Here is a 10,727-nt window from a genome sequence, read left to right on the forward strand (position 1 = left end):
CAGAGACTTGATGCATGTACTAGCACAAGAATTGTAACCAATCACAAAGTGGATCAAAGTTGTTCCACTTACCCAAGTCACCGACAAGAAGATCGCCTCATTCATCCTTAATTACATCATTTTTCAATATGGTGTACCCATGTCCATCATCATAGATAACGAACTTCCTTTCAAAAATTAGGATGTTCATAAGCTCTGTGAGAAGTTTCACATCCAGCACCACTTTTCGACTCCCTATTACCCACAAGGCAATGGTCGGGCCGAAGCATCAAACTAAAACATATTGAGAATCCTCAAGAAGAAAGTCAATGATGTTGGTCATGATTGGCACATTTAATTAAATCCAACACTATGGGCATATAGAACTAGCATTCAAACCCCTACAATTGCAACTCCCTACTCACTGGTTTATGGTGCAAAAGCCATCCTTCCTATTTAGGTTGAGATACCATCTCTACAGGTTTATTTGCATAATCTGATAGATGATGAAGCATACTGATTCTCCCATCTTCAAGACTTGGAACTACTTGATGAAAGGCGACAAGCTACATACAACCACCTCAAGGCCTATCAGCAGTGCTTGAGTAAAAGCTATAATCATTGAGTTAAACTTTGTACATTTGAGGTAGGTGATCTTGTTCTCAGGGAGAATCTATAGGCATTGTGTTGTCATTGATGTCAATTGGTATGGGATGACTACCGGTAGAAGAGTTGGTTGTGCAACACTACTATGGAGGAGTATATGATATGATATATTTGAAATCACCTTGTGTTGCAGAACACAGATATAATAAGAAAGAGTGATCACTGGTGACAACGGTACATAGGTTAGTGCATGTCTTGTGTGGATGGAATGGTAAGGTTACAAATAATGGTATAGTGTATCCCCAGCAAGGAAAGTATGTCAATTGGCAAATGGAGTTTTAACAATGAGCAGGGTGTTTGGATGGTGTTTATGATAAAGATGCAGTCATCATGAGAAGCTATGACTCACAGTGAATGTGCTCACATCAGATCTCTTGTGCCTATTTGAAGAGATGTTGCACAAATAGGGAAACCACTTGAGTACATTGCAGGATCCAGAAGATAAAGTGCCACTCCACCAGTAAAGTTGAGCTTACCTCCTATTATACACTATGTGCATAAGAGTGAAGACATAAAGGCAAGTACTTAACGGCTCATACCGGATCCATCAGTGACTTGAAGGAATTCCTTAAGTACATGAGATCAGGACTGACAGAGAAGGCATGTTGAGATACCAGTTAAGAGGAAGTGAGAAGTGTTTGTCACCTTGACAAACCGGTAGAGGAATGAACAAAATTAATCAAGGAAAAGATAAGGCTAAGCAGATGCAGTCAGAAGTAGATTGACCTGATTGAAGATGGAGTCTTGTGAAGGTTGATGAGATGGTGACATCAAGAGTGGTAACCGGTATGTAATCCCATCGATAATATGGACAAGGTGCAGATACAAAAGACTTCCCACTTGATGAAAATGTGCATGCTTAGGTTAGTTATGTCTGAAGATTGGTTTGAGGGTTATAATGGTAGATTAAGAAAGGTCATGACAAGAAGAACAACTGGAAAGGTGTCATATGCCAATAGGGTTTGTTTATCAGTAGATGAAATCGATTGTTTTATTGTTTGGTGACTAGGCATGAACTAGAAGAAAGGTGTGATGAGGTGGATACCGACAATAATGCCACGAGAGGATGAAATGGAAAATGTGCATGAGGTGGCATACCTGCATCAGATAAATATGGAATGTACATTGACGAGGTAAGTGTAGAGTTGGTTGACATTATTGGAGGGTCCCACAAATCATGAGAAATGTTGCAGAGTTTTTGCAAGGGTTTGTGGCTTGAGGTCTGGAGGACAACTACGAACCAACTAAGAGTGATTGAGGAGATCAAGGCAGATGAAGGAAATAGGAAAACCAAATCCTAGTGTTTGACCAAGAGACCAACCGATAGGGTAAAAAGTAGATTGCCAAAGATGGAAGGCGTGATCTAGGAGGTGCATAAATGACAGATCTTTGGAGACTGGTAGTCTAGAAGATCAGATTAGACAAGATCTTATTATATTTGGCTTGCCTCAAGGATGGTGAAGAAACCCTAACCGCCTAGAATTTGAACAAGCTTTCGGCAGGAAAACCAATCTATAAATATGAAGGCAAAAAGACATTGAGGTGTTGTTTCAAATTAGATGAAAATTGTGCTACTGCGAAGTGTGTTAATTCTACAAGTAAAAGAAAATTAGCTAAGTGCTCAATGAGCATCTAACAAGTGAGTGCGAGTGAGGGTGAACCTAGTTAAAACATTCAACCGGTAGGAGAAGCAGAACCGGTAGTGGTTCTATAGGCAGAATAAGAGGGAAGAGAGTTGTAGAGAAGGGAGATCATGGACTGGTAGAGTTGAGCACTGGTAAAGGGCAGATCAGTGAGGAGGAGATCGTGCAGATAAGAAAATTAGAAGAGGTGTACTAGTAGGGATTACCGGTAAAGAAGCAGCAGGTGAAGAGCAACATAGAAGTGAGTCGATGAAGCAGAGAAGGTATCTCGCCGACAAAGTAAGATATATGTAATGGTTACAAGATTCACTTGTAACAAGATAACTACTTCTTGTATTTGATGTTTATATTGTGAATACTGAGTTGTAGCTCAGTATAGGGGTTGGTACTCCTTGGGTTGGTGCCCTAAAGTTTGTAACTATGTTTTCATTGTGAGGCTAGATTGGAGCAGAAGACTCCAGCAGCATTGCTCACCGAGGTTTTTCCCATCTTGGGTTTTCCTTGTATATGTTAGTGTTATGTGATGTTCCCTTGTGAGTGTTTGCATTTGAGTTTGTCTCCTCACTAACTAGTAAGTCTACATTGAGTTAGATCTATTAATCGGTATGCTCACATAGGTATGCTAAAGGGAAAATATTTGAGAACCACTGATTCACCCCCTCCCCCTCTCAGTGGTGCATTGTGTCTAAAAATTGGTATCAGAGCCTAGGTTCCCAGTTAGACAAGTTTTCTCCAACTTGATTAGATTTGGGCTTAAGGACACAATGGTTTGTTTAGTGTCAGTCTCTGCTCCTATATTTGATGGTTCAAAATTTCCTATCTAGAGTTATAGAATGGAAGTCTTCCTATCCTCTTTAGGGTTTGATGTATGGATGTCAGTAGTTGATGGTCTCCTTAGAAAGGTCAGTCTTACTACCATATCTATTGAAGAAATAAGAAACTAGTGCAATGAAGAAGTCATGAAAGCTATATTCAGTGGACTCACCAGTGATGTCTTCTCATAGGTGGACAAATGCACATCAGCAAAGAGCTTATGGTAAAGATTGAAGAGGATCTATGGAAATGAGCCCACTACTTTAGAATCAACATGTGAAGGAAATGTGAAAAATACATCCCATGTTTGTGAGAATGATGAAGATAAAAATGTTTGTAGTAGTAGCAGTGATAAAGAAGGACACCACCTCTTCGTGGCTCAAGAATCTGAAAGTGGCTGGGCAAATAGTTCCCCCCAATAAGATGTGTTTGGCAGAGATGATGAATAAAAGGAAGACATGGTAGATAGATCTAGCCATCAAGATCCATTTGATAATAAAGAAGAAGCAGAAGTTGACCTTTAAGGAGAGCTTGTAAATGCACTTGAAGAACTCAATAGAGTTAGAAGGGAATACAAGCTATTCAAGAATGCTTCCATAGTAGAGAAAAACCGACTATCAAAATGCCTTGAGGAATCTATGAAAAGCCTCTCAGAGTTGATGTCTCAAGAAGGAGACACCAAGGAGTGTTGGTGTAAAGATCTAGCATCTAGGCTAGAAGTGAAGAATGAAGAAATTCAATAGCTGCTTGGAGAAATGAAGATACTCCAAAATAACCTTGAGAAGTGTCAAGATGAGCTCAAGGTAAGAGTTTGGTTCAATGGCAGCAAAGATTCCTTGGACAAGATACTGAAGAATCAAAATCATGCCAAGGATACTGAAGGTTTAGGAAGTGGTGTTGGTGAATGCTCTACCAGCAAGAATGTCCCCCACAATGATATTTTGTTTGTCTCCTCCAATGGAGAAAACAAAGGCCAACCCTTCTCAGTGAGAAATGATCCCTAGAATAAGATTGATCTAGATACAACCGATGAGGACTTGCAGACAAGAAAGAAGAGAGGTGCTGCAAGAAGAAGGAACACTGAAGATCCCAAAGGAAAGGGGAAGATGAGAGTAGAAAGCTTCATTGGAAGCAAGAAGATGAGGAAGCAACAAACAAGACCTCCTACCAGTAGAGGACAAAAAAATGCTATCACCCACAGGGGAAAGAAAATGTGGGAGAAGAAGAGACTAGATGGAAGAGTTGCACAGAATGGACAACCAAGGATCCATTCTCAAAGAAGAAGAAATGAAGATGTAAAACCGGTAAGATCACCTCATGCATGGAAAAATAAATTTGTAAGTCATATGCCATCATTTACCAGTTACTATATTTCATGTAATGCCGATGGCCATAGGGCAGAAGAATGTAGAAAGAGATCTAGAAGGAATAATCTAGGATCTCATAGACAACATGCATATGAGAAAATTGTATCCAGGAATAGATTCATGCATGTCCCCTCTCCCGGTTATGCAAATTTTATTTGTCATGATTGCAATGGATTTGGCCATAGAGAGTTTGAATGTAGGAAGAGGAACCTGCAGTCACATGGATGCCAACAAAATGGCCATGCTCTATAGAAAAGTGAAAATAGAGCATATGGAAGGTAGAGACCTGCATGGAACCAAAGGAGAAATCTCCCTGCAAGAGCAAGAGGTCCACCGGTTTTGGCTGCCAGTCACAACAACATGACCAGGAGAAGATGGTCAAACCAGTATTCTAAGAGATTCCCCAATAATGATGTGGGGATGGATGTTGTGTGCTACTATAGCACTACTTCTAGTCATGATGGAGGATCAGAAAATGGAAAGACCTGCTTCCCAGACTAAAGATGGGAATAAGAATGAGACCAAATAGGTATGGAGGAAGAGGACCATGGCCTAGCACTGTGCACCTTTTGCACAGGTGATATCTCCTAAACCCTACAGGAGATGCAGGATCTTAGGGGCAGTAGCACATTGAATTTATTATTCATCCCCCCTCGGTGAAGAAGGAAAAATGGAAGAACATATTGTTGTCGATGGAAAGGAAGGAAGTAATAAGCGTGTGTAGAGGTTGCATTAACTACATGCCTACTGATCAATGTTGGATCACAACTGCATGCTTCAATGAGTAAAGGTTACCAATTGGTTTAAGGTGTTAACTGGTTTGTGCAGGATGTTACCGGCTTGTATACTAATAAGTACTTGCAGGTTATGTAAGACAATGAAGTTGGAGACCATTGCATTAGCCCCGGTAACATGGAGTGAAGTTATGTATCAAATGGTGTTGATGAAGACCTTAATGACATATGTTGGCCCTAGTTGTTGATCATGTAGGGTTGCATGTTTTCTGGGCTAACCAGTTTGTCTCTTGGCATGATGATGTCATTGTATGGCATTGGAAAAATTCAAGATCATGTCATAGGCTATGGTGAAATAATGGAGCTGAAAGATCATCAGATGATCTCATATGCATAGCTAAACCGGTATATGGAGGAGATCAGAATCCCGGAAGTGTACCTGACTAGAGATAAGAACCTAAGGTGTATGACTTAGGGGGAGTTCAAGTGCTCATGATGCAGAGTTGGCCTGCTTGAACTTGTAAGTATATTGACTGCCAAACTACAGTAGATGTTATAGGATGACCGACAAGTGAGTAGTATTCACGGACACATCAACAATTGGTATCAACCCTTCCATAATTTGAGTGCTCTATCAAATAGGATTAAAACCTGCATACTCAATTGATGTCAGTTGATCGTTAAGATCCCTCATCTCAAGTGTTGTGAATTGAGAAGATGTAACAACTAGTAACAAGCTAACAAGTGGTAACAAAGGAAATGCTACATCCAATGAAGACAAAGGGGGAGAAAGTTCTTTGTCAGAGATTCGTAAATACATGGAGAAATGATATTCTGACAGTGCCCTTTGCCATTGTTGTCAAAGGGTGAGAAAGATTGTGTAGTATGACAGATACTACATTAGTTGACATCAATGCCAAAGGGGGAGATTGTAGGCATTGTGTTATCATTGATGTCAACCGGTATGGGATGACTACCCGTAGAAGAGATGGTTGTGCAAAACTGGTATGGAGGAGTATATGATGTGATATCTTTCGTATCACTTTGTGCTGCAGAACATCGGTATAATAAGAAAGAGTGATCACTGGTGACACCAGTAGATAAGTTAGTGCATGTCTTGTGTGGATGGAATGGTAAGGTTAAAAATACTAGTATAGTGTATCCCCGACAAGGAAAGTATGTCAACTGCCAATTGGAGTGTTGACAATGAGCAGGGTGTTTGGATGGTGTTTGTGATAAAGATGCAGTAATCATGAGAAGCTATGAATCACAGTGAATGTGCTCACATCAGATCTCATGTGCCTGTTTGAAGAGATGTTGCACAAATAGGGAAGCCACTTGAGTACATTGCAGGATGCAGAAGATAAAGTGCCACTCAACTGGTAAAGTGGAGCTTACCTCCTATTATGCACTGTGTGCATAAGAGTGAAGAGGTAAAGGCAAGTACTTGACGGCTCACACCAAATCCACCAGTGAATTGAGGGAATGCCTTAAGTACTTGAGATCAAGACTGACAAAGAAGGCATGTTGAGATAACAGTTTAGAGGAAGTGAGAAGTGTTTGTCAACTTGACAAACCGGTAGAGGAATGAAAAAAATTAATCAGGGAAAAGTTAAGGCTAACCAAATGCAGTCAGAAGTAGATTGACCTGATTGAAGATGGATTCTTGTGAAGGTTAATGACATGGTGACATCAAGAGTGGTAACCGGTATGTAAGCCCATTGATAATATGGACAAGGTGCAGATACAGAAGACTTCCCACTTGATGAAAATGTGTATGCTTAGGTTAGTCATATCTGAAGACCAGTTTGAGGATTACACCGACAGATTAAGAAAGGTCATGACAACAAGGACAATTGGCAAGGTGTTATATGCCAGTAGGGTTTTTTTATTGGTAGATGGAACCGGTTGTTTGAATGTTCGGTGACTAGGCATGAACCGATAGAACAGTGTGAAGAGGTGGATATCGATAGTGATGCCATGAGAGGATGAAATGGAAAATGTCCATGAGGTGACATACCTACATCAGATAAAGATGGAATGTACATCGACGAGGTAAGTGTAGAGTTGGTCGACATTATTGGAGGGTCTCACAAATCATAAGAAATGTTGCAAAGTTTTTGCAAGGGTTTGTGGCTCGAGGTCTGAAGGACAACTACGAACCAGCTAAGAGTGATTGAGGAGATCGAGGCAGATGAAGGAAACAAAAAAACTAAATCCTGGTGTTTGACCAAGAGACCAACCGATAGGGCAAAAAGAAGATTGCCAAAGATGGACGACATGATCTAGGAGGCGCATAAATGATAGATCTTTGCAGACTGGCAATCTGGAAGATCAGATCAGACAAGATCTTATTAGATTTGTCTTTCCTCGAGGATGGTCAAGAAACCCTAACCACCTATAATTTGAATGAGTTTTCGGCAGGGAAACCAATCTATAAATATGAAGGCAAAAAGACATTGAGGTGTTGTTGCAGATTACAAGAAAATTGTGCTATTGCAAAGTGTGATACTTCTGCAAGTAAGAGAAAATCAGCTAAGTGCTCAATGAGCATCTGAAAAGTGAGTGCGAGTGAGGGTGAACCTAGTTAAAATGTTCAACCAGTAGGAGAAGCAAAACCGGTAGTGGTTCTATAAGCAAAACAAGAGGGAAGAAAGCTACAGAGAAGGGAGATCGTGGACTAGTAGAGTTGAGCACTGGTAAAGTGCAGAGAAGTGAGGAGGAGATCCTATAGAGAAGAAGAGTAGAAGAGGTGTACTGGTAGGGCTTACTGGTAAAGAAGCAGTTGGTGAAGAGCAGCATAGAAGTGAGTCGGTGAAGCAGAGAAGGTATCTCACCCATAGAGTAAGATATATGTAATGGTCGCAAGATTCACTTGTAACAAGATAACTACTTCTTATATTTGATGTTTATATTGTGAACACTAAGATGTAGCTTGGTCCAGGGTTTGGTGCTCCTTTCGTTTGTAGCCCATAAATCAGATAGGGGTTGGTGCTCCTTGGGTTGGCGCCCTAAAGTCAAGGGGTGGTATTGATGAATACTAAGAGGGGGTGGTGAATTAGTATGCCAAAAATCTTTGCACTTAAAAACTTTGCAAGACTAATAGTAAACCGGTAAAATAGTTTAGCAGACAAACCGGTTAGCACACATGCAAACCAAATAGCAAATAATGCATTCACCCACAGAAGCACAAACACCATAACACAAGAGATTTTGATGTGGAAACCCAAATGGGAAAAAACCATGTTGAGGTGGAACTCACAAATAACTATCTGCAGAATAGGAACCAGACCGGTTAAGGTCTTACAATGTTCTTTACCAGAACAAATCCTGTTAGGAATCTCAATCTCGGTTAGGAGATAAGTCCGATTAAAGACTACCTAGCTAGAGGATTTTAGATCCACAGATGTGAACCACCTTGTTAGAGGATTTTACAAAGGCTACTCTGAGCCTACCTCATTAAGGGCTTCAAACTTGTCAAAGAGGTGAGTAATCAACAAGTATATGATTTAGAAAATAGCATAGATTGCTTGGTTAGATCCTTGATAGCTCGTTCCTAATGCTTTCCAGCATTACTTCAGTCTTCTACACATTCAGACTCTCTCTAAACTCATCAACCACCTTAAACCCTAGCAACATCATTGACCATAACAACAACCTAAAATCCTAGACATGATGTCCTTATGAAGGAATCTGATTTCATGTCGGTCCAATAGGATTACAATACAATTTCCTAGGTTCAGTGTATTTGGACACTTTCTGGTAACACGACACAAAAAGCACTGCTAATGTGTTGGCACCGCCAAACAATCAGTGGATGGTAACTCATCACAAAATGTTGATAGGTAACTAATGACAGAGTATTTACCAATTCATACTGAATACAGGTTGAAGCTGAATAACAGTTGCCGGTTTGACAAAAATGAAGATGGGTAATAATGTGTTATGCCGCTTTGATCCCTCATACCACTTGAGATCCACGAACCGCTTGGGGTCGACATACTGCTTCAGACCGATAAACACATTCTGCAAAACACCAATAGTCTAAAGACTATAATACAACATACTGGCTGGAACAAATACCAGTTGAGCTCTAACTCATACATATAAAGGAGATCTCAATGCAAGTGTGTGTCCCTCAATCACAATCACATCATAAACATCAAAAATACCAACAATCTCCCCCTTTGGCATTGATGGCAACACTTAGGAAAATAAAATTTTGACATCTAAGTGTTTTACAACAAAATCATGCCATTAGCAAAATTGCTCCCCCTAAGCATATACACTATCCCTTTGACAATACAATGTATAACAATTTTGCATATAGAGTATAATCATTGAGATTTTCAGAGCATATATCAAAATTTTGATTACCAGATACTTCTCCCAAATAGAATACTTCTCCCCCTTTGCCAACAATGACAAAGTATAGCTGAATAACCCTATTTTCATTTGATATTAATAAAAGTTTATGACAATAAGGAATAATACTTGTCAAAAATAGATTTAAAGTACTGCAAGAATTGTTTCATCGATAAAGACCAGGACTCAAGTAGGGAGGTGGCTACTTCTTTCACTGTCTGCATCTGGGAGACTTGTTCTTCCATGGCATCAACTGTGCTCATCTCCTGTGTAACTTTTAAGGCATCCAGATTCAGATATTACTTCTAAAGAATTTGCAGATGTGGGAGTAGAACTAGTTGAAGCTCCTGCAAATCTCAAGACTGGGTGCTAATCTCATGCTCCATTTTTGTTGACTGGATGTGAAACTGGTGAACGGTTTGCCCATATGTTGTAAAGGAGTCATAAGCTAGCTTGAATGTGCTCATGTAGGACTGTAAGTCTATTTGAAGCTTTTGCTTCTGAGCTAGCACATCATCATAGAACAGATGGGGTTGACAGATCTTACTGAGTAGCAGATTCCCCTCATCCAAAGCGTCCCTTATATCCTTTTGTTCTTTTTGCAGTTCAGATCAAAGCTCATTCAACCTCTTCACCAGAGCTATATTAAGATCTTTTTGATGCTCTTTCTTGACATTTGCCTCTGTTGCCTCTTCTAGGCTCTGCACCTGATCATCCACTACTGTGCACAGGAGCTTAAGTTTAGCCAGTGATGATTCATTGTTGGGAAGGTTTGTACCAAGTATCAAACCAGTAAGAGTGTCCACCGCCGCTTGGATCACATCTTTCTCCTTTTGCCTCCGTATGACTTCAAGGCGTTCTTGAGAAACCTTGATACTCTGCATCAGCTCCATTTCACTTGCAGACTGGAGGTCAATAGGACTGGTGAGGTCAGCTAGTTTGGCTTGACCACTGGTTTCCTTCGGAGTCTCCATCTGGGTTCTCTTTGCCTCTTCTCTTTCCTTGTCCTCTTCAGCTTTCTTCTTTTCCGCTTCTCTCCTCTTCTCTTCTTCCTTAACCTCCTTTGCATTTTTCTTCTCTGCTTCTCTCCTCTTGTTTTCTTCTTTGTCCTCCTCAGCCATTTTCTTCTCAGCTTTCATCCTCTTCTCCTTTGCTTTGTC

This window comes from Cryptomeria japonica, chromosome 5 (genome assembly GCF_030272615.1).
Source record: "Cryptomeria japonica chromosome 5, Sugi_1.0, whole genome shotgun sequence".
Lineage (NCBI taxonomy): Eukaryota > Viridiplantae > Streptophyta > Pinopsida > Cupressales > Cupressaceae > Cryptomeria > Cryptomeria japonica.